Genomic DNA, 23533 nt, shown 5'->3' on the forward strand with positions numbered 1-23533 from the left:
CTGAGGGTCTTGCCTGGGGTCTGAGAGTCTTGCCTAGCATCTGAGAGTCTTGCCTGGAGTCTGAGAGTGTTGCCTAGCATCTGAGAGTCTTGCCTGGAGTCTGAGAGTCTTGCCTAGCATCTGAGAGACTTGCCTGGAGTCTGAGACTCTTGCCTAGCATCTGAGATTCTTGCCTGGGGTCTGAGAGTCTTGCCTAGCATCTGAGAGTCTTGTCAGGGGTCTGAGAGTCTTGCCTAGCATCTGAGAGTCTTGCCTGGGGTCAGAGAGTCTTGCCTAGCATCTGAGAGTCTAGCCTGGGGTCTGAGACTCTTGCCTAGCATCTGAGATTCTTGCCTGGGGTCTGAGAGTCTTGCCTAGCATCTGAGAGTCTTGTCAGGGGTCTGAGAGTGTTGCCTAGCATCTGAGAGTCTTGCCTGGGGTCTGAGAGTCTTGCCTAGCATCTGAGAGTCTTGCCTAGCATCTGAGAGTCTTGCCTGGGGTCTGAGAGTCTTGCATAGCATCCAGGAGTCTTGCCTAGCATCTGAGATTCTTGCCTGTAGTCTGAGAGTGTTGCCTAGCATCTGAGAGTCTTGCCTGGAGTCTGAGAGTCTTGCCTAGCATCTGAGAGTCTTGCCTGGAGTCTGAGAGTGTTGCCTAGCATCTGAGAGTCTTGCCTGGGGTCTGAGAGTCTTGCCTAGCATCTGAGAGTCTTGCCTGGGGTCTGAGAGTCTTGCCTAGCATCTGAGAGTCTTGCCTAGCATCTGAGAGTCTTGCCTGGGGTCTGAGAGTCTTGCCTAGCATCCGAGAGTCTTGCCTAGCATCTGAGAGTCTTGCCTGTAGTCTGAGAGTGTTGCCTAGCATCTGAGAGTCTTGCCTGGAGTCTGAGAGTCTTGCCTAGCATCTGAGAGTCTTGCCTGGAGTCTGAGAGTGTTGCCTAGCATCTGAGAGTCTTGCCTGGGGTCTGAGAGTCTTGCCTAGCATCTGAGAGTCTTGCCTGGGGTCTGAGAGTGTTGCCTAGCATCTGAGAGTCTTGCCTAGCATCTGAGAGTCTTGCCTGGGGTCAGAGAGTCTTGCCTAGCATCTGAGAGTCTAGCCTGGGGTCTGAGATTCTTGCCTAGCATCTGAGATTCTTGCCTGGGGTCTGAGAGTCTTGCCTAGCATCTGAGAGTCTTGTCAGGGGTCTGAGAGTCTTGCCTAGCATCTGAGAGTCTTGCCTGGGGTCAGAGAGTCTTGCCTAGCATCTGAGAGTCTTGCCTGGGGTCTGAGAGTGTTGCCTAGCATCTGAGAGTCTTGCCTTGCATCTGAGAGTCTTCCCTGGAGTCTGAGACTCTTGCCTAGCATCTGAGATTCTTGCCTGGGGTCTGAGAGTCTTGCCTAGCATCTGAGAGTCTTGTCAGGGGTCTGAGAGTCTTTCCTAGCATCTGAGAGTCTTGCCTGGGGTCAGAGAGTCTTGCCTAGCATCTGAGAGTCTAGCCTGGGGTCTGAGACTCTTGCCTAGCATCTGAGAGTCTTTCCTGGGGTCTGAGAGTCTTGCCTAGATTCTGAGAGTCTTGTCAGGGGTCTGAGAGTCTTGCCTAGCATCTGAGAGTCTTGCCTTGGGTCAGAGAGTCTTGCCTAGCATCTGAGAGTCTTGCCTGTGGTCTGAGAGTGTTGCCTAGCATCTGAGAGTCTTGCCTTGCATCTGAGAGTCTTGCCTAGCATCTGAGAGTCTTGCCTAGCATCTGAGGGTCTTGCCTAGCATCTGAGAGTCTTGCCTGGGGTCTGAGAGTCTTGCCTAGCATCTGAGAGTCTTGCCTGGAGTCTGAGAGTGTTGCTTAGCATCTGAGAGTCTTGCCTGGAGATCCGAGTGTCTTGCCTAGTATCTGAGAGACTTGCCTGGAGTCTGAGAGTGTTGCCATCCATCTGAGAGTCTTGCCTGGGGTCTGAGAGTCTTGCCTAGCATCTGATCGTCTTGCCTGGGGTGTCAGAGTCTTGCCTAGCATCTGAGAATCTTGCCAAACATCTGAGAGTCTTCCCTGGGGTCTGAGAGTCTTGCCTAGCATCTGAGACTCTTGCCTGGAGTCTGAGAGTGTTGCATAGCATCTGAGAGTCTTGCCTGGAGTCTGAGAGTGTTGCCTAGCATCTGAGAGTCTTGCCTGGCGTCTGAGAGTCTTGCCTGGGGTCTGAGAGTCTTGCCTAGCATCTGAGAGTCTTGCCTGGAGTCTGAGAGTCTTGCCTAGCATCTGAGAGTCTTGCCTGGAGTCTGAGAGTCTTGCCTAGCATCTTTGAGTCTTGCCTGGGGTCTGAGAGTCTTGCCTAGCATCTGAGAGTCTTGCCTGGGGTCTGAGAGTGTTGCCTAGCATCTGAGAGTCTTGCCTTGCATCTGAGAGTCTTGCCTAGCATCTGAGAGTCTTGCCTAGCATCTGAGGTTCTTGCCTAGCATCTGAGGGTCTTGCCTGGGGTCTGAGAGTCTTGCCTAGCATCTGAGAGTCTTGCCTGGAGTCTGAGAGTGTTGCCTAGCATCTGAGAGTCTTGCCTGGAGTCTGAGAGTCTTGCCTAGCATCTGAGAGACTTGCCTGGAGTCTGAGACTCTTGCCTAGCATCTGAGATTCTTGCCTGGGGTCTGAGAGTCTTGCCTAGCATCTGAGAGTCTTGTCAGGGGTCTGAGAGTCTTGCCTAGCATCTGAGAGTCTTGCCTGGGGTCAGAGAGTCTTGCCTAGCATCTGAGAGTCTAGCCTGGGGTCTGAGACTCTTGCCTAGCATCTGAGATTCTTGCCTGGGGTCTGAGAGTCTTGCCTAGCATCTGAGAGTCTTGTCAGGGGTCTGAGAGTCTTGCCTAGCATCTGAGAGTCTTGCCTGGGGTCAGAGAGTCTTGCCTAGCATCTGAGAGTCTTGCCTGGGGTCTGAGAGTGTTGCCTAGCATCTGAGAGTCTTGCCTTGCATCTGAGAGTCTTGCCTAGCATCTGAGAGTCTTGCCTAGCATCTGAGAGTCTTGCCTAGCATCGGAGAGTCTTGCCTGGGGTCTGAGATTCTTGCCTAGATTCTGAGAGTCTTGCCTGGAGTCTGAGAGTGTTGCCTAGCATCTGAGAGTCTTGCCTGGGGTCTGAGAGTCTTGCCTAGCATCTGAGAGTCTTGCCTAGCATCTGAGAGTCTTGCCTGGGGTCTGAGAGTCTTGCATAGCATCCAGGAGTCTTGCCTAGCATCTGAGAGTCTTGCCTGTAGTCTGAGAGTGTTGCCTAGCATCTGAGAGTCTTGCCTGGAGTCTGAGAGTGTTGCCTAGCATCTGAGAGTCTTGCCTGGGGTCTGAGAGTCTTGCCTAGCATCTGAGAGTCTTGCCTGGGGTCTGAGAGTCTTGCCTAGCATCTGAGAGTCTTGCCTAGCATCTGAGAGTCTTGCCTGGGGTCTGAGAGTCTTGCCTAGCATCCGAGAGTCTTGCCTAGCATCTGAGAGTCTTGCCTGTAGTCTGAGAGTGTTGCCTAGCATCTGAGAGTCTTGCCTGGAGTCTGAGAGTCTTGCCTAGCATCTGAGAGTCTTGCCTGGAGTCTGAGAGTGTTGCCTAGCATCTGAGAGTCTTGCCTGGGGTCTGAGAGTCTTGCATAGCATCTGAGAGTCTTGCCTGGGGTCTGAGAGTGTTGCCTAGCATCTGAGAGTCTTGCCTAGCATCTGAGAGTCTTGCCTGGGGTCAGAGAGTCTTGCCTAGCATCTGAGAGTCTAGCCTGGGGTCTGAGATTCTTGCCTAGCATCTGAGATTCTTGCCTGGGGTCTGAGAGTCTTGCCTAGCATCTGAGAGTCTTGTCAGGGGTCTGAGAGTCTTGCCTAGCATCTGAGAGTCTTGCCTGGGGTCAGAGAGTCTTGCCTAGCATCTGAGAGTCTTGCCTGGGGTCTGAGAGTGTTGCCTAGCATCTGAGAGTCTTGCCTTGCATCTGAGAGTCTTGCCTAGCATCTGAGAGTCTTGCCTAGCATCTGAGGGTCTTGCCTGGGGTCTGAGAGTCTTGCCTAGCATCTGAGAGTCTTGCCTAGCATCTGAGAGTCTTGCCTAGCATCTGAGAGTCTTGCCTGGGGTCTGGGATTCTTGCCTAGATTCTGAGAGTCTTGCCTGGAGTCTGAGAGTGTTGCCTAGCATCTGAGAGTCTTGCCTGGGGTCTGAGAGTCTTGCCTAGCATCTGAGAGTCTTGCCTAGCATCTGAGAGTCTTGCCTGGGGTCTGAGAGTCTTGCCTAGCATCCGAGAGTCTTGCCTAGCATCTGAGAGTCTTCCCTTGGGTCTGAGAGTCTTGCCTAGCATCTGAGAGTCTTGCCTGGAGTCTGAGAGTGTTGCCTAGCATCTGAGAGTCTTGCCTGGGGTCTGAGAGTCTTGCCTAGCATCTGAGAGTCTTGCCTAGCATCTGAGAGTCTTGCCTGGGGTCTGAGAGTCTTGCCTAGCATCCGAGAGTCTTGCCTAGCATCTGAGAGTCTTCCCTTGGGTCTGAGAGTCTTGCCTAGCATCTGAGAGTCTTGCCTGGAGTCTGAGAGTCTTGCCTAGCATCTGAGAGTCTTGCCTGGAGTCTGAGAGTGTTGCCTAGCATCTGAGAGTCTTGCCTGGGGTCTGAGAGTCTTGCCTAGCATCTGAGAGTCTTGCCTGGGGTCTGAGAGTCTTGCCTAGCATCTGAGAATCTTGCCAAGCATCTGAGAGTCTTCCCTGGAGTCTGAGACTCTTGCCTAGCATCTGAGATTCTTGCCTGGGGTCTGAGAGTCTTGCCTAGCATCTGAGAGTCTTGTCAGGGGTCTGAGAGTCTTTCCTAGCATCTGAGAGTCTTGCCTGGGGTCAGAGAGTCTTGCCTAGCATCTGAGAGTCTTGCCTGGGGTCTGAGACTCTTGCCTAGCATCTGAGATTCTTTCCTGGGGTCTGAGAGTCTTGCCTAGATTCTGAGAGTCTTGTCAGGGGTCTGAGAGTCTTGCCTAGCATCTGAGAGTCTTGCCTTGGGTCAGAGAGTCTTGCCTAGCATCTGAGAGTCTTGCCTGTGGTCTGAGAGTGTTGCCTAGCATCTGAGAGTCTTGCCTTGCATCTGAGAGTCTTGCCTAGCATCTGAGAGTCTTGCCTAGCATCTGAGGGTCTTGCCTAGCATCTGAGGGTCTTGCCTGGGGTCTGAGAGTCTTGCCTAGCATCTGAGAGTCTTGCCTGGAGTCTGAGAGTGTTGCTTAGCATCTGAGAGTCTTGCCTGGAGATCCGAGTGTCTTGCCTAGTATCTGAGAGACTTGCCTGGAGTCTGAGAGTGTTGCCATCCATCTGAGAGTCTTGCCTGGGGTCTGAGAGTCTTGCCTAGCATCTGAGAGTCTTGCCTGGGGTGTCAGAGTCTTGCCTAGCATCTGAGAATCTTGCCAAACATCTGAGAGTCTTCCCTGGGGTCTGAGAGTCTTGCCTAGCATCTGAGACTCTTGCCTGGAGTCTGAGAGTGTTGCATAGCATCTGAGAGTGTTGCCTGGAGTCTGAGAGTGTTGCCTAGCATCTGAGAGTCTTGCCTGGCGTCTGAGAGTCTTGCCTGGGGTCTGAGAGTCTTGCCTAGCATCTGAGAGTCTTGCCTGGAGTCTGAGAGTCTTGCCTAGCATCTGAGAGTCTTGCCTGGAGTCTGAGAGTCTTGCCTAGCATCTTTGAGTCTTGCCTGGGGTCTGAGAGTCTTGCCTAGCATCTGAGAGTCTTGCCTGGGGTCTGAGAGTGTTGCCTAGCATCTGAGAGTCTTGCCTTGCATCTGAGAGTCTTGCCTAGCATCTGAGAGTCTTGCCTAGCATCTGAGGTTCTTGCCTAGCATCTGAGGGTCTTGCCTGGGGTCTGAGAGTCTTGCCTAGCATCTGAGAGTGTTGCCTAGCATCTGAGAGTCTTGCCTGGAGTCTGAGAGTCTTGCCTAGCATCTGAGAGACTTGCCTGGAGTCTGAGACTCTTGCCTAGCATCTGAGATTCTTGCCTGGGGTCTGAGAGTCTTGCCTAGCATCTGAGAGTCTTGTCAGGGGTCTGAGAGTCTTGCCTAGCATCTGAGAGTCTTGCCTGGGGTCAGAGAGTCTTGCCTAGCATCTGAGAGTCTAGCCTGGGGTCTGAGACTCTTGCCTAGCATCTGAGATTCTTGCCTGGGGTCTGAGAGTCTTGCCTAGCATCTGAGAGTCTTGTCAGGGGTCTGAGAGTCTTGCCTAGCATCTGAGAGTCTTGCCTGGGGTCAGAGAGTCTTGCCTAGCATCTGAGAGTCTTGCCTGTAGTCTGAGAGTGTTGCCTAGCATCTGAGAGTCTTGCCTGGAGTCTGAGAGTCTTGCCTAGCATCTGAGAGTCTTGCCTGGAGTCTGAGAGTGTTGCCTAGCATCTGAGAGTCTTGCCTGGGGTCTGAGAGTCTTGCCTAGCATCTGAGAGTCTTGCCTGGGGTCTGAGAGTCTTGCCTAGCATCTGAGAATCTTGCCAAGCATCTGAGAGTCTTCCCTGGAGTCTGAGACTCTTGCCTAGCATCTGAGATTCTTGCCTGGGGTCTGAGAGTCTTGCCTAGCATCTGAGCGTCTTGTCAGGGGTCTGAGAGTCTTTCCTAGCATCTGAGAGTCTTGCCTGGGGTCAGAGAGTCTTGCCTAGCATCTGAGAGTCTAGCCTGGGGTCTGAGACTCTTGCCTAGCATCTGAGATTCTTTCCTGGGGTCTGAGAGTCTTGCCTAGATTCTGAGAGTCTTGTCAGGGGTCTGAGAGTCTTGCCTAGCATCTGAGAGTCTTGCCTTGGGTCAGAGAGTCTTGCCTAGCATCTGAGAGTCTTGCCTGTGGTCTGAGAGTGTTGCCTAGCATCTGAGAGTCTTGCCTTGCATCTGAGAGTCTTGCCTAGCATCTGAGAGTCTTGCCTAGCATCTGAGGGTCTTGCCTAGCATCTGAGGGTCTTGCCTGGGGTCTGAGAGTCTTGCCTAGCATCTGAGAGTCTTGCCTGGAGTCTGAGAGTGTTGCTTAGCATCTGAGAGTCTTGCCTGGAGATCCGAGTGTCTTGCCTAGTATCTGAGAGACTTGCCTGGAGTCTGAGAGTGTTGCCATCCATCTGAGAGTCTTGCCTGGGGTCTGAGAGTCTTGCCTAGCATCTGAGAGTCTTGCCTGGGGTGTCAGAGTCTTGCCTAGCATCTGAGAATCTTGCCAAACATCTGAGAGTCTTCCCTGGGGTCTGAGAGTCTTGCCTAGCATCTGAGACTCTTGCCTGGAGTCTGAGAGTGTTGCATAGCATCTGAGAGTGTTGCCTGGAGTCTGAGAGTGTTGCCTAGCATCTGAGAGTCTTGCCTGGCGTCTGAGAGTCTTGCCTGGGGTCTGAGAGTCTTGCCTAGCATCTGAGAGTCTTGCCTGGAGTCTGAGAGTCTTGCCTAGCATCTGAGAGTCTTGCCTGGAGTCTGAGAGTCTTGCCTAGCATCTTTGAGTCTTGCCTGGGGTCTGAGAGTCTTGCCTAGCATCTGAGAGTCTTGCCTGGGGTCTGAGAGTGTTGCCTAGCATCTGAGAGTCTTGCCTTGCATCTGAGAGTCTTGCCTAGCATCTGAGAGTCTTGCCTAGCATCTGAGGTTCTTGCCTAGCATCTGAGGGTCTTGCCTGGGGTCTGAGAGTCTTGCCTAGCATCTGAGAGTGTTGCCTAGCATCTGAGAGTCTTGCCTGGAGTCTGAGAGTCTTGCCTAGCATCTGAGAGACTTGCCTGGAGTCTGAGACTCTTGCCTAGCATCTGAGATTCTTGCCTGGGGTCTGAGAGTCTTGCCTAGCATCTGAGAGTCTTGTCAGGGGTCTGAGAGTCTTGCCTAGCATCTGAGAGTCTTGCCTGGGGTCAGAGAGTCTTGCCTAGCATCTGAGAGTCTAGCCTGGGGTCTGAGACTCTTGCCTAGCATCTGAGATTCTTGCCTGGGGTCTGAGAGTCTTGCCTAGCATCTGAGAGTCTTGTCAGGGGTCTGAGAGTCTTGCCTAGCATCTGAGAGTCTTGCCTGGGGTCAGAGAGTCTTGCCTAGCATCTGAGAGTCTTGCCTGTAGTCTGAGAGTGTTGCCTAGCATCTGAGAGTCTTGCCTGGAGTCTGAGAGTCTTGCCTAGCATCTGAGAGTCTTGCCTGGAGTCTGAGAGTGTTGCCTAGCATCTGAGAGTCTTGCCTGGGGTCTGAGAGTCTTGCCTAGCATCTGAGAGTCTTGCCTGGGGTCTGAGAGTCTTGCCTAGCATCTGAGAATCTTGCCAAGCATCTGAGAGTCTTCCCTGGAGTCTGAGACTCTTGCCTAGCATCTGAGATTCTTGCCTGGGGTCTGAGAGTCTTGCCTAGCATCTGAGCGTCTTGTCAGGGGTCTGAGAGTCTTTCCTAGCATCTGAGAGTCTTGCCTGGGGTCAGAGAGTCTTGCCTAGCATCTGAGAGTCTAGCCTGGGGTCTGAGACTCTTGCCTAGCATCTGAGATTCTTTCCTGGGGTCTGAGAGTCTTGCCTAGATTCTGAGAGTCTTGTCAGGGGTCTGAGAGTCTTGCCTAGCATCTGAGAGTCTTGCCTTGGGTCAGAGAGTCTTGCCTAGCATCTGAGAGTCTTGCCTGTGGTCTGAGAGTGTTGCCTAGCATCTGAGAGTCTTGCCTTGCATCTGAGAGTCTTGCCTAGCATCTGAGAGTCTTGCCTAGCATCTGAGGGTCTTGCCTAGCATCTGAGGGTCTTGCCTGGGGTCTGAGAGTCTTGCCTAGCATCTGAGAGTCTTGCCTGGAGTCTGAGAGTGTTGCTTAGCATCTGAGAGTCTTGCCTGGAGATCCGAGTGTCTTGCCTAGTATCTGAGAGACTTGCCTGGAGTCTGAGAGTGTTGCCATCCATCTGAGAGTCTTGCCTGGGGTCTGAGAGTCTTGCCTAGCATCTGAGAGTCTTGCCTGGGGTGTCAGAGTCTTGCCTAGCATCTGAGAATCTTGCCAAACATCTGAGAGTCTTCCCTGGGGTCTGAGAGTCTTGCCTAGCATCTGAGACTCTTGCCTGGAGTCTGAGAGTGTTGCATAGCATCTGAGAGTGTTGCCTGGAGTCTGAGAGTGTTGCCTAGCATCTGAGAGTCTTGCCTGGCGTCTGAGAGTCTTGCCTGGGGTCTGAGAGTCTTGCCTAGCATCTGAGAGTCTTGCCTGGAGTCTGAGAGTCTTGCCTAGCATCTGAGAGTCTTGCCTGGAGTCTGAGAGTCTTGCCTAGCATCTTTGAGTCTTGCCTGGGGTCTGAGAGTCTTGCCTAGCATCTGAGAGTCTTGCCTGGGGTCTGAGAGTGTTGCCTAGCATCTGAGAGTCTTGCCTTGCATCTGAGAGTCTTGCCTAGCATCTGAGAGTCTTGCCTAGCATCTGAGGTTCTTGCCTAGCATCTGAGGGTCTTGCCTGGGGTCTGAGAGTCTTGCCTAGCATCTGAGAGTGTTGCCTAGCATCTGAGAGTCTTGCCTGGAGTCTGAGAGTCTTGCCTAGCATCTGAGAGACTTGCCTGGAGTCTGAGACTCTTGCCTAGCATCTGAGATTCTTGCCTGGGGTCTGAGAGTCTTGCCTAGCATCTGAGAGTCTTGTCAGGGGTCTGAGAGTCTTGCCTAGCATCTGAGAGTCTTGCCTGGGGTCAGAGAGTCTTGCCTAGCATCTGAGAGTCTAGCCTGGGGTCTGAGACTCTTGCCTAGCATCTGAGATTCTTGCCTGGGGTCTGAGAGTCTTGCCTAGCATCTGAGAGTCTTGTCAGGGGTCTGAGAGTCTTGCCTAGCATCTGAGAGTCTTGCCTGGGGTCAGAGAGTCTTGCCTAGCATCTGAGAGTCTTGCCTGTAGTCTGAGAGTGTTGCCTAGCATCTGAGAGTCTTGCCTGGAGTCTGAGAGTCTTGCCTAGCATCTGAGAGTCTTGCCTGGAGTCTGAGAGTGTTGCCTAGCATCTGAGAGTCTTGCCTGGGGTCTGAGAGTCTTGCCTAGCATCTGAGAGTCTTGCCTGGGGTCTGAGAGTCTTGCCTAGCATCTGAGAATCTTGCCAAGCATCTGAGAGTCTTCCCTGGAGTCTGAGACTCTTGCCTAGCATCTGAGATTCTTGCCTGGGGTCTGAGAGTCTTGCCTAGCATCTGAGAGTCTTGTCAGGGGTCTGAGAGTCTTTCCTAGCATCTGAGAGTCTTGCCTGGGGTCAGAGAGTCTTGCCTAGCATCTGAGAGTCTAGCCTGGGGTCTGAGACTCTTGCCTAGCATCTGAGATTCTTTCCTGGGGTCTGAGAGTCTTGCCTAGATTCTGAGAGTCTTGTCAGGGGTCTGAGAGTCTTGCCTAGCATCTGAGAGTCTTGCCTTGGGTCAGAGAGTCTTGCCTAGCATCTGAGAGTCTTGCCTGTGGTCTGAGAGTGTTGCCTAGCATCTGAGAGTCTTGCCTTGCATCTGAGAGTCTTGCCTAGCATCTGAGAGTCTTGCCTAGCATCTGAGGGTCTTGCCTAGCATCTGAGGGTCTTGCCTGGGGTCTGAGAGTCTTGCCTAGCATCTGAGAGTCTTGCCTGGAGTCTGAGAGTGTTGCTGAGCATCTGAGAGTCTTGCCTGGAGATCCGAGTGTCTTGCCTAGTATCTGAGAGACTTGCCTGGAGTCTGAGAGTGTTGCCATCCATCTGAGAGTCTTGCCTGGGGTCTGAGAGTCTTGCCTAGCATCTGAGAGTCTTGCCTGGGGTGTCAGAGTCTTGCCTAGCATCTGAGAATCTTGCCAAACATCTGAGAGTCTTCCCTGGGGTCTGAGAGTCTTGCCTAGCATCTGAGACTCTTGCCTGGAGTCTGAGAGTGTTGCATAGCATCTCAGAGTGTTGCCTGGAGTCTGAGAGTGTTGCCTAGCATCTGAGAGTCTTGCCTGGCGTCTGAGAGTCTTGCCTGGGGTCTGAGAGTCTTGCCTAGCATCTGAGAGTCTTGCCTGGAGTCTGAGAGTCTTGCCTAGCATCTGAGAGTCTTGCCTGGAGTCTGAGAGTCTTGCCTAGCATCTTTGAGTCTTGCCTGGGGTCTGAGAGTCTTGCCTAGCATCTGAGAGTCTTGCCTGGGGTCTGAGAGTGTTGCCTAGCATCTGAGAGTCTTGCCTTGCATCTGAGAGTCTTGCCTAGCATCTGAGAGTCTTGCCTAGCATCTGAGGTTCTTGCCTAGCATCTGAGGGTCTTGCCTGGGGTCTGAGAGTCTTGCCTAGCATCTGAGAGTCTTGCCTGGAGTCTGAGAGTGTTGCCTAGCATCTGAGAGTCTTGCCTGGAGTCTGAGAGTCTTGCCTAGCATCTGAGAGACTTGCCTGGAGTCTGAGACTCTTGCCTAGCATCTGAGATTCTTGCCTGGGGTCTGAGAGTGTTGCCTAGCATCTGAGAGTCTTGTCAGGGGTCTGAGAGTCTTGCCTAGCATCTGAGAGTCTTGCCTGGGGTCAGAGAGTCTTGCCTAGCATCTGAGAGTCTAGCCTGGGGTCTGAGACTCTTGCCTAGCATCTGAGATTCTTGCCTGGGGTCTGAGAGTCTTGCCTAGCATCTGAGAGTCTTGTCAGGGGTCTGAGAGTCTTGCCTAGCATCTGAGAGTCTTGCCTGGGGTCAGAGAGTCTTGCCTAGCATCTGAGAGTCTTGCCTGTAGTCTGAGAGTGTTGCCTAGCATCTGAGAGTCTTGCCTGGAGTCTGAGAGTCTTGCCTAGCATCTGAGAGTCTTGCCTGGAGTCTGAGAGTGTTGCCTAGCATCTGAGAGTCTTGCCTGGGGTCTGAGAGTCTTGCCTAGCATCTGAGAGTCTTGCCTGGGGTCTGAGAGTCTTGCCTAGCATCTGAGAGTCTTGCCTTGGGTCAGAGAGTCTTGCCTAGCATCTGAGAGTCTTGCCTGTGGTCTGAGAGTGTTGCCTAGCATCTGAGAGTCTTGCCTTGCATCTGAGAGTCTTGCCTAGCATCTGAGAGTCTTGCCTAGCATCTGAGGGTCTTGCCTAGCATCTGAGGGTCTTGCCTGGGGTCTGAGAGTCTTGCCTAGCATCTGAGAGTCTTGCCTGGAGTCTGAGAGTGTTGCTTAGCATCTGAGAGTCTTGCCTGGAGATCCGAGTGTCTTGCCTAGTATCTGAGAGACTTGCCTGGAGTCTGAGAGTGTTGCCATCCATCTGAGAGTCTTGCCTGGGGTCTGAGAGTCTTGCCTAGCATCTGAGAGTCTTGCCTGGGGTGTCAGAGTCTTGCCTAGCATCTGAGAATCTTGCCAAACATCTGAGAGTCTTCCCTGGGGTCTGAGAGTCTTGCCTAGCATCTGAGACTCTTGCCTGGAGTCTGAGAGTGTTGCATAGCATCTGAGAGTCTTGCCTGGAGTCTGAGAGTGTTGCCTAGCATCTGAGAGTCTTGCCTGGCGTCTGAGAGTCTTGCCTGGGGTCTGAGAGTCTTGCCTAGCATCTGAGAGTCTTGCCTGGAGTCTGAGAGTCTTGCCTAGCATCTGAGAGTCTTGCCTGGGGTCTGAGAGTGCTGCCTAGCATCTGAGAGTCTTTCCTTGCATCTGAGAGTCTTGCCTAGCATCTGAGAGTCTTGCCTAGCATCTGAGGTTCTTGCCTAGCATCTGAGGGTCTTGCCTGGGGTCTGAGAGTCTTGCCTAGCATCTGAGAGTCTTGCCTGGAGTCTGAGAGTGTTGCCTAGCATCTGAGAGTCTTGCCTGGAGTCTGAGAGTCTTGCCTAGCATCTGAGAGACTTGCCTGGAGTCTGAGACTCTTGCCTAGCATCTGAGATTCTTGCCTGGGGTCTGAGAGTCTTGCCTAGCATCTGAGAGTCTTGTCAGGGGTCTGAGAGTCTTGCCTAGCATCTGAGAGTCTTGCCTGGGGTCAGAGAGTCTAGCCTAGCATCTGAGAGTCTAGCCTGGGGTCTGAGACTCTTGCCTAGCATCTGAGATTCTTGCCTGGGGTCTGAGAGTCTTGCCTAGCATCTGAGAGTCTTGTCAGGGGTCTGAGAGTCTTGCCTAGCATCTGAGAGTCTTGCCTGGGGTCAGAGAGTCTTGCCTAGCATCTGAGAGTCTTGCCTGGGGTCTGAGAGTGTTGCCTAGCATCTGAGAGTCTTGCCTTGCATCTGAGAGTCTTGCCTAGCATCTGAGAGTCTTGCCTAGCATCTGAGGGTCTTGCCTGGGGTCTGAGAGTCTTGCCTAGCATCTGAGAGTCTTGCCTAGCATCTGAGAGTCTTGCCTAGCATCGGAGAGTCTTGCCTGGGGTCTGAGATTCTTGCCTAGATTCTGAGAGTCTTGCCTGGAGTCTGAGAGTGTTGCCTAGCATCTGAGAGTCTTGCCTGGGGTCTGAGAGTCTTGCCTAGCATCTGAGAGTCTTGCCTAGCATCTGAGAGTCTTGCCTGGGGTCTGAGAGTCTTGCATAGCATCCAGGAGTCTTGCCTAGCATCTGAGAGTCTTGCCTGTAGTCTGAGAGTGTTGCCTAGCATCTGAGAGTCTTGCCTGGAGTCTGAGAGTCTTGCCTAGCATCTGAGAGTCTTGCCTGGAGTCTGAGAGTGTTGCCTAGCATCTGAGAGTCTTGCCTGGGGTCTGAGAGTCTTGCCTAGCATCTGAGAGTCTTGCCTGGGGTCTGAGAGTCTTGCCTAGCATCTGAGAATCTTGCCAAGCATCTGAGAGTCTTCCCTGGAGTCTGAGACTCTTGCCTAGCATCTGAGATTCTTGCCTGGGGTCTGAGAGTCTTGCCTAGCATCTGAGAGTCTTGTCAGGGGTCTGAGAGTCTTTCATAGCATCTGAGAGTCTTGCCTGGGGTCAGAGAGTCTTGCGTAGCATCTGAGAGTCTTGCCTGGGGTCTGAGACTCTTGCCTAGCATCTGAGATTCTTGCCTGGGGTCTGAGAGTCTTGCCTAGATTCTCAGAGTCTTGTCAGGGGTCTGAGAGTCTTGCCTAGCATCTGAGAGTCTTCCTTGGGTCAGAGAGTCTTGCCTAGCATCTGAGAGTCTTGCCTGGGGTCTGAGAGTCTTGCCTAGCATCTGAGAGTCTTGCCAAGCATCTGAGGGTCTTGCCTAGCATCTGAGGGTCTTGCCTGGGGTCTGAGAGTCTTGCCTAGCATCTGAGAGTCTTGCCTGGAGTCTGAGAGTGTTGCTTAGCATCTGAGAGTCTTGCCTGGAGTCTGACTGTCTTGCCTAGTATCTGAGAGACTTGCCTGGAGTCTGAGAGTGTTGCCAACCATCTGAGAGTCTTGCCTGGGGTCTGAGAGTCTTGCCTAGCATCTGAGAGTCTTGCCTGGGGTGTCAGAGTCTTGCCTAGCATCTGAGAATCTTGCCAAACATCTGAGAGTCTTCCCTGGGGTCTGAGAGTCTTGCCTAGCATCTGAGACTCTTGCCTGGAGTCTGAGAGTGTTGCATAGCATCTGAGAGTCTTGCCTGGAGTCTGAGAGTGTTGCCTAGCATCTGAGAGTCTTGCCTGGCGTCTGAGAGTCTTGCCTGGGTCTGAGAGTCTTGCCTAGCATCTGAGAGTCTTGCCTGGAGTCTGAGAGTCTTGCCTAGCATCTGAGAGTCTTGCCTGGAGTCTGAGAGTCTTGCCTAGCATCTTTGAGTCTTGCCTGGGGTCTGAGAGTCTTGCCTAGCATCTGAGAGTCTTGCCTGGGGTCTGAGAGTGTTGCCTAGCATCTGAGAGTCTTGCCTTGCATCTGAGAGTCTTGCCTAGCATCTGAGAATCTTGCCTAGCACCTGAGGGTCTTGCCTAGCATCTGAGGGTCTTGCCTGGAGTCTGAGAGTCTTCCCTAGCATCTGAGAGTCTTGCCTGGAGTCTGAGAGTGTTGCCTAGCATCTGAGAGTCTTGCCTGGAGTCTGAGAGTCTTGCCTAGCATCTGAGAGACTTGCCTGGAGTCTGAGACTCTTGCCTAGCATCTGAGATTCTTGCCTGATGTCTGAGAGTCTTGCCTAGCATCTGAGAGTCTTGTCAGGGGTCTGGGAGTCTTGCCTAGCATCTGAGAGTCTTGCCTGGGGTCAGAGAGTCTTGCCTAGCATCTGAGAGTCTAGCCTGGGGTCTGAGACTCTTGCCTAGCATCTGAGATTCTTGCCTGGGGTCTGAGAGTCTTGCCTAGCATCTGAGAGTCTTGTCAGGGGTCTGAGAGTCTTGCCTAGCATCTGAGAGTCTTGCCTGGGGTCAGAGAGTCTTGCCTAGCATCTGAGAGTCTTGCCTGGGGTCTGAGAGTGTTGCCTAGCATCTGAGAGTCTTGCCTTGCATCTGAGAGTCTTGCCTAGCATCTGAGAGTCTTGCCTAGCATCTGAGGGTCTTGTCTGGCATCTGAGGGTCTTGCCTGGGGTCTGAGAGTCTTGCCTAGCATCTGAGAGTCTTGCCTGGAGTCTGAGAGTGTTGCCTAGCATCTGAGAGTCTTGCCTGGAGTCTGAGAGTCTTGCCTAGCATCTGAGAGACTTGCCTGGAGTCTGAGAGTGTTGCCAACCATCTGAGAGTCTTGCCTGGGGTCTGAGAGTCTTGCCTAGCATCTGAGAGTCTTGCCTGGGGTGTCAGAGTCTTGCCTAGCATCTGAGAATCTTGCCAAACATCTGAGAGTCTTCCCTGGGGTCTGAGAGTCTTGCCTAGCATCTGAGAGTCTTGCCTGGAGTCTGAGAGTGTTGCATAGCATCTGAGAGTCTTGCCTGGAGTCTGAGAGTGTTGCCTAGCATCTAAGAGTCTTGCCTGGCGTCTGAGAGTCTTGCCTGGGGTCTGAGAGTCTTGCCTAGCATCTGAGAGTCTTGCCTGGAGTCTGAGAGTCTTGCCTAGCATCTGAGAGTCTTGCCTGGGGTCAGAGAGTCTTGCCTAGCATCTGAGAGTCTAGCCTGGGGTCTGAGATTCTTGCCTAGCATCTGAGATTCTTGCCTGGGGTCTGAGAGTCTTGCCTAGCATCTGAGAGTCTTGTCAGGGGTCTGAGAGTCTTGCCTAGCATCTCAGAGTCTTGCTTAGCATCTGAGGGTCTTGCCTTGCATCTGAGAGTGTTGCCTAGCATCTGAGAGTCTTGCCTTGCATCTGAGAGTCTTGCCTAGCATCTGAGAGTCTTGCTTAGCATCTGAGGGTCTTGCCTAGCATCTGAGGGTCTTGCCTGGGGTCTGAGAGTGTTGCCTAGCATCTGAGAGTCTTGCCTGGAGTCTGAGAGTCTTGCCTAGCATCTGAGAGACTTGCCTGGAGTCTGAGAGTGTTGCCAACCATCTGAGAGTCTTGCCTGGGGTCTGAGAGTCTTGCCTAGCATCTGAGAGTCTTGCCTGGGGTCTGAGAGTGTTGCCTAGCATCTGAGAGTCTTGCCTTGCATCTGAGAGTCTTGCCTAGCATCTGAGAGTCTTGCCTAGCATCTGAGGGTCTTGCCTGGGGTCTGAGAGTCTTGCCTAGCATCTGAGAGTCTTGCCTAGCATCTGAGAGTCTTGCCTAGCATCGGAGAGTCTTGCCTGGGGTCTGAGATTCTTGCCTAGATTCTGAGAGTCTTGCCTGGAGTCTGAGAGTGTTGCCTAGCATCTGAGAGTCTTGCCTGGGGTCTGAGAGTCTTGCCTAGCATCTGAGAGTCTTGCCTAGCATCTGAGAGTCTTGCCTGGGGTCTGAGAGTCTTGCATAGCATCCAGGAGTCTTGCCTAGCATCTGAGAGTCTTGCCTGTAGTCTGAGAGTGTTGCCTAGCATCTGAGAGTCTTGCCTGGAGTCTGAGAGTCTTGCCTAGCATCTGAGAGTCTTGCCTGGAGTCTGAGAGTGTTGCCTAGCATCTGAGAGTCTTGCCTGGGGTCTGAGAGTCTTGCCTAGCATCTGAGAGTCTTGCCTGGGGTCTGAGAGTCTTGCCTAGCATCTGAGAATCTTGCCAAGCATCTGAGAGTCTTCCCTGGAGTCTGAGACTCTTGCCTAGCATCTGAGATTCTTGCCTGGGGTCTGAGAGTCTTGCCTAGCATCTGAGAGTCTTGTCAGGGGTCTGAGAGTCTTTCCTAGCATCTGAGAGTCTTGCCTGGGGTCAGAGAGTCTTGCGTAGCATCTGAGAGTCTTGCCTGGGGTCTGAGACTCTTGCCTAGCATCTGAGATTCTTGCCTGGGGTCTGAGAGTCTTGCCTAGATTCTCAGAGTCTTGTCAGGGGTCTGAGAGTCTTGCCTAGCATCTGAGAGTCTTCCTTGGGTCAGAGAGTCTTGCCTAGCATCTGAGAGTCTTGCCTGGGGTCTGAGAGTGTTGCCTAGCATCTGAGAGTCTTGCCTTGCATCTGAGAGTCTTGCCTAGCATCTGAGAGTCTTGCCAAGCATCTGAGGGTCTTGCCTAGCATCTGAGGGTCTTGCCTGGGGTCTGAGAGTCTTGCCTAGCATCTGAGAGTCTTACCTGGAGTCTGAGAGTGTTGCTTAGCATCTGAGAGTCTTGCCTGGAGTCTGACTGTCTTGCCTAGTATCTGAGAGACTTGCCTGGAGTCTGAGAGTGTTGCCAACCATCTGAGAGTCTTGCCTGGGGTCTGAGAGTCTTGCCTAGCATCTGAGAGTCTTGCCTGGGGTGTCAGAGTCTTGCCTAGCATCTGAGAATCTTGCCAAACATCTGAGAGTCTTCCCTGGGGTCTGAGAGTCTTGCCTAGCATCTGAGACTCTTGCCTGGAGTCTGAGAGTGTTGCATAGCATCTGAGAGTCTTGCCTGGAGTCTGAGAGTGTTGCCTAGCATCTGAGAGTCTTGCCTGGCGTCTGAGAGTCTTGCCTGGGGTCTGAGAGTCTTGCCTAGCATCTGAGAGTCTTGCCTGGAGTCTGAGAGTCTTGCCTAGCATCTGAGAGTCTTGCCTGGAGTCTGAGAGTCTTGCCTAGCATCTTTGAGTCTTGCCTGGGGTCTGAGAGTCTTGCCTAGCATCTGAGAGTCTTGCCTGGGGTCTGAGAGTCTTGCCTTGCATCTGAGAGTCTTGCCTAGCATCTGAGAGTCTTGCCTAGCATCTGAGAATCTTGCCTAGCATCTGAGGGTCTTGCCTAGCATCTGAGGGTCTTGCCTGGAGTCTGAGAGTCTTCCCTAGCATCTGAGAGTCTTGCCTGGAGTCTGAGAGTGTTGCCTAGCATCTAAGAGTCTTGCCTGGAGTCTGAGAGTCTTGCCTAGCATCTGAGAGACTTGCCTGGAGTCTGAGACTCTTGCCTAGCATCTGAGATTCTTGCCTGGGGTCTGAGAGTCTTGCCTAGCATCTGAGAGTCTTGTCAGGGGTCTGGGAGTCTTGCCTAGCATCTGAGAGTCTTGCCTGGGGTCAGAGAGTCTTGCCTAGCATCTGAGAGTCTAGCCTGGGGTCTGAGACTCTTGCCTAGCATCTGAGATTCTTGCCTGGGGTCTGAGAGTCTTGCCTAGCATCTGAGAGTCTTGTCAGGGTTCTGAGAGTCTTGCCTAGCATCTGAGAGTCTTGCCTGGGGTCAGAGAGTCTTGCCTAGCATCTGAGAGTCTTGCCTGGGGTCTGAGAGTGTTGCCTAGCATCTGAGAGTCTTGCCTTGCATCTGAGAGTCTTGCCTAGCATCTGAGAGTCTTGCCTAGCATCTGAGGGTCTTGTCTGGCATCTGAGGGTCTTGCCTGGGGTCTGAGAGTCTTGCCTAGCATCTGAGAGTCTTGCCTGGAGTCTGAGAGTGTTGCCTAGCATCTGAGAGTCTTGCCTGGAGTCTGAGAGTCTTGCCTAGCATCTGAGAGACTTGCCTGGAGTCTGAGAGTGTTGCCAACCATCTGAGAGTCTTGCCTGGGGTCTGAGAGTCTTGCCTAGCATCTGAGAGTCTTGCCTGGGGTGTCAGAGTCTTGCCTAGCATCTGAGAATCTTGCCAAACATCTGAGAGTCTTCCCTGGGGTCTGAGAGTCTTGCCTAGCATCTGAGAGTCTTGCCTGGAGTCTGAGAGTGTTGCATAGCATCTGAGAGTCTTGCCTGGAGTCTGAGAGTGTTGCCTAGCATCTGAGAGTCTTGCCTGGCGTCTGAGAGTCTTGCCTGGGGTCTGAGAGTCTTGCCTAGCATCTGAGAGTCTTGCCTGGAGTCTGAGAGTCTTGCCTAGCATCTGAGAGTCTTGCCTGGGGTCAGAGAGTCTTGCCTAGCATCTGAGAGTCTAGCCTGGGGTCTGAGATTCTTGCCTAGCATCTGAGATTCTTGCCTGGGGTCTGAGAGTCTTGCCTAGCATCTGAGAGTCTTGTCAGGGGTCTGAGAGTCTTGCCTAGCATCTCAGAGTCTTGCTTAGCATCTGAGGGTCTTGCCTTGCATCTGAGAGTGTTGCCTAGCATCTGAGAGTCTTGCCTTGCATCTGAGAGTCTTGCCTAGCATCTGAGAGTCTTGCTTAGCATCTGAGGGTCTTGCCTAGCATCTGAGGGTCTTGCCTGGGGTCTGAGAGTGTTGCCTAGCATCTGAGAGTCTTGCCTGGAGTCTGAGAGTCTTGCCTAGCATCTGAGAGACTTGCCTGGAGTCTGAGAGTGTTGCCAACCATCTGAGAGTCTTGCCTGGGGTCTGAGAGTCTTGCCTAGCATCTGAGAGTCTTGCCTGGGGTGTCAGAGTCTTGCCTAGCATCTGAGAATCTTGCCAAACATCTGAGAGTCTTCCCTGGGGTCTGAGAGTCTTGCCTAGCATCTGAGAGTCTTGCCTGGAGTCTGAGAGTGTTGCATAGCATCTGAGAGTCTTGCCTAGAGTCTGAGAGTGTTGCCTAGCATCTGAGAGTCTTGCCTGGCGTCTGAGAGTCTTGCCTAGCATCTGAGAGTCTTGCCTGGGGTCTGAGAGTCTTGCCTAGCATCTGAGAGTCTTGCCTGGGGTCTGAGAGTCTTGCCTAGCATCTGAGAGTCTTGCCTGGAGTCTGAGAGTCTTGCCTAGCATCTCAGAGTCTTGCCTGGGGTCTGAGAGTCTTGCCTAGCATCTGAGAGTCTTGCCTGGGGTCTGAGAGTCTTGCCTAGCATCTGAGAGTCTTGCCTGGCGTATGAGAGTCTTGCCTAGCATCTGAGAGTCTTTCCTGGGGTCTGAGAGTCTTGCCTAGCATCTGAGAGTCTTGCCTGGAGTCTGAGAGTGTTGCCTAGCATCTGAGAGTCTTGCCTGGAGTCTGAGAGTCTTGCCTAGCATCTCAGAGTCTTGCCTGGGGTCTGAGAGTCTTGCCTAGCATCTGAGAGTCTTGCCTGGGGTCTGAGAGTCTTGCCTAGCATCTGAGAATCTTGCCAAGCATCTGAGAGTCTTCCCTGGGGTCTGAGAGTCTTGCCTAGCATCTGAGAGTCTTGCCTGGAGTCTGAGAGTGTTGCATAGCATCTGAGAGTCTTGCCTAGAGTCTGAGAGTGTTGCCTAGCATCTGAGAGTCTTGCCTGGCGTCTGAGTGTCTTGCCTAGCATCTCAGAGTCTTGCCTGGGGTCTGAGAGTCTTGCCTAGCATCTGAGAGTCTTGCCTGGGGTCTGAGAGTCTTGCCTAGCATCTGAGAGTCTTGCCTGGAGTCTGAGAGTCTTGCCTAGCATCTCAGAGTCTTGCCTGGGGTCTGAGAGTCTTGCCTAGCATCTGAGGGTCTTGCCTGGAGTCTGAGAGTCTTCCCTAGCATCTGAGAGTCTTGCCTGGAGTCTGAGAGTGTTGCCTAGCATCTCAGAGTCTTGCCTGGAGTCTGAGAGTCTTGCCTAGCATCTCAGAGACTTGCCTGGAGTCTGAGACTCTTGCCTAGCATCTGAGATTCTTGCCTGGGGTCTGAGAGTCTTGCCTAGCATCTGAGAGTCTTGTCAGGGGTCTGGGAGTCTTGCCTAGCATCTGAGAGTCTTGCCTGGGGTCAGAGAGTCTTGCCTAGCATCTGAGAGTCTAGCCTGGGGTCTGAGACTCTTGCCTAGCATCTGAGATTCTTGCCTGGGGTCTGAGAGTCTTGCCTAGCATCTGAGAGTCTTGTCAGGGGTCTGAGAGTCTTGCCTAGCATCTGAGAGTCTTGCCTGGGGTCAGAGAGTCTTGCCTAGCATCTGAGAGTCTTGCCTGGGGTCTGAGAGTGTTGCCTAGCATCTGAGAGTCTTGCCTTGCATCTGAGAGTCTTGCCTAGCATCTGAGAGTCTTGCCTAGAATCTGAGGGTCTTGTCTGGCATCTGAGGGTCTTGCCTGGGATCTGAGAGTCTTGCCTAGCATCTGAGAGTCTTGCCTGGAGTCTGAGAGTGTTGCCTAGCATCTGAGAGTCTTGCCTGGAGTCTGAGAGTCTTGCCTAGCATCTGAGAGACTTGCCTGGAGTCTGAGAGTGTTGCCAACCATCTGAGAGTCTTGCCTGGGGTCTGAGAGTCTTGCCTAGCATCTGAGAGTCTTGCCTGGGGTGTCAGAGTCTTGCCTAGCATCTGAGAATCTTGCCAAACATCTGAGAGTCTTCCCTGGGGTCTGAGAGTCTTGCCTAGCATCTGAGAGTCTTGCCTGGAGTCTGAGAGTGTTGCATAGCATCTGAGAGTCTTGCCTGGAGTCTGAGAGTGTTGCCTAGCATCTGAGAGTCTTGCCTGGCGTCTGAGAGTCTTGCCTGGGGTCTGAGAGTCTTGCCTAGCATCTGAGAGTCTTGCCTGGAGTCTGAGAGTCTTGCCTAGCATCTGAGAGTCTTGCCTGGGGTCAGAGAGTCTTGCCTAGCATCTGAGAGTCTAGCCTGGGGTCTGAGATTCTTGCCTAGCATCTGAGATTCTTGCCTGGGGTCTGAGAGTCTTGCCTAGCATCTGAGAGTCTTGTCAGGGGTCTGAGAGTCTTGCCTAGCATCTCAGAGTCTTGCTTAGCATCTGAGGGTCTTGCCTTGCATCTGAGAGTGTTGCCTAGCATCTGAGAGTCTTGCCTTGCATCTGAGAGTCTTGCCTAGCATCTGAGAGTCTTGCTTAGCATCTGAGGGTCTTGCCTAGCATCTGAGGGTCTTGCCTGGGGTCTGAGAGTGTTGCCTAGCATCTGAGAGTCTTGCCTGGAGTCTGAGAGTCTTGCCTAGCATCTGAGAGACTTGCCTGGAGTCTGAGAGTGTTGCCAACCATCTGAGAGTCTTGCCTGGGGTCTGAGAGTCTTGCCTAGCATCTGAGAGTCTTGCCTGGGGTGTCAGAGTCTTGCCTAGCATCTGAGAATCTTGCCAAACATCTGAGAGTCTTCCCTGGGGTCTGAGAGTCTTGCCTAGCATCTGAGAGTCTTGCCTGGAGTCTGAGAGTGTTGCATAGCATCTGAGAGTCTTGCCTAGAGTCTGAGAGTGTTGCCTAGCATCTGAGAGTCTTGCCTGGCGTCTGAGAGTCTTGCCTAGCATCTCAGAGTCTTGCCTGGGGTCTGAGAGTCTTGCCTAGCGTCTAAGAGTCTTGCCTGGGGTCTGAGAGTCTTGCCTAGCATCTGAGAGTCTTGCCTGGAGTCTGAGAGTCTTGCCTAGCATCTCAGAGTCTTGCCTGGGGTCTGAGAGTCTTGCCTAGCATCTGAGAGTCTTGCCTGGGGTCTGAGAGTCTTGCCTAGCATCTGAGAGTCTTGCCTGGCGTATGAGAGTCTTGCCTAGCATCTGAGAGTCTTTCCTGGGGTCTGAGAGTCTTGCCTAGCATCTGAGAGTCTTGCCTGGAGTCTGAGAGTGTTGCCTAGCATCTGAGAGTCTTGCCTGGAGTCTGAGAGTCTTGCCTAGCATCTCAGAGTCTTGCCTGGGGTCTGAGAGTCTTGCCTAGCATCTGAGAGTCTTGCCTGGGGTCTGAGAGTCTTGCCTAGCATCTGAGAATCTTGCCAAGCATCTGAGAGTCTTCCCTGGGGTCTGAGAGTCTTGCCTAGCATCTGAGAGTCTTGCCTGGAGTCTGAGAGTGTTGCATAGCATCTGAGAGTCTTGCCTAGAGTCTGAGAGTGTTGCCTAGCATCTGAGAGTCTTGCCTGGCGTCTGAGAGTCTTGCCTAGCATCTCAGAGTCTTGCCTGGGGTCTGAGAGTCTTGCCTAGCATCTGAGAGTCTTGCCTGGGGTCTGAGAGTCTTGCCTAGCATCTGAGAGTCTTGCCTGGAGTCTGAGAGTCTTGCCTAGCATCTCAGAGTCTTGCCTGGGGTCTGAGAGTCTTGCCTAGCATCTGAGGGTCTTGCCTGGAGTCTGAGAGTCTTCCCTAGCATCTGAGAGTCTTGCCTGGAGTCTGAGAGTGTTGCCTAGCATCTGAGAGTCTTGCCTGGAGTCTGAGAGTCTTGCCTAGCATCTGAGAGACTTGCCTGGAGTCTGAGACTCTTGCCTAGCATCTGAGATTCTTGCCTGGGGTCTGAGAGTCTTGCCTAGCATCTGAGAGTCTTGTCAGGGGTCTGGGAGTCTTGCCTAGCATCTGAGAGTCTTGCCTGGGGTCAGAGAGTCTTGCCTAGCATCTGAGAGTCTAGCCTGGGGTCTGAGACTCTTGCCTAGCATCTGAGATTCTTGCCTGGGGTCTGAGAGTCTTGCCTAGCATCTGAGAGTCTTGTCAGGGGTCTGAGAGTCCTGCCTAGCATCTGAGAGTCTTGCCTGGGGTCAGAGAGTCTTGCCTAGCATCTGAGAGTCTTGCCTGGGGTCTGAGAGTGTTGCCTAGCATCTGAGAGTCTTGCCTTGCATCTGAGAGTCTTGCCTAGCATCTGAGAGTCTTGCCTAGCATCTGAGGGTCTTGTCTGGCATCTGAGGGTCTTGCCTGGGGTCTGAGAGTCTTGCCTAGCATCTGAGAGTCTTGCCTGGAGTCTGAGAGTGTTGCCTAGCATCTGAGAGTCTTGCCTGGAGTCTGAGAGTCTTGCCTAGCATCTGAGAGACTTGCCTGGAGTCTGAGAGTGTTGCCAACCATCTGAGAGTCTTGCCTGGGGTCTGAGAGTCTTGCCTAGCATCTGAGAGTCT

Source organism: Hemicordylus capensis, chromosome 12, assembly GCF_027244095.1.
Source record: "Hemicordylus capensis ecotype Gifberg chromosome 12, rHemCap1.1.pri, whole genome shotgun sequence".
NCBI lineage: Eukaryota > Metazoa > Chordata > Lepidosauria > Squamata > Cordylidae > Hemicordylus > Hemicordylus capensis.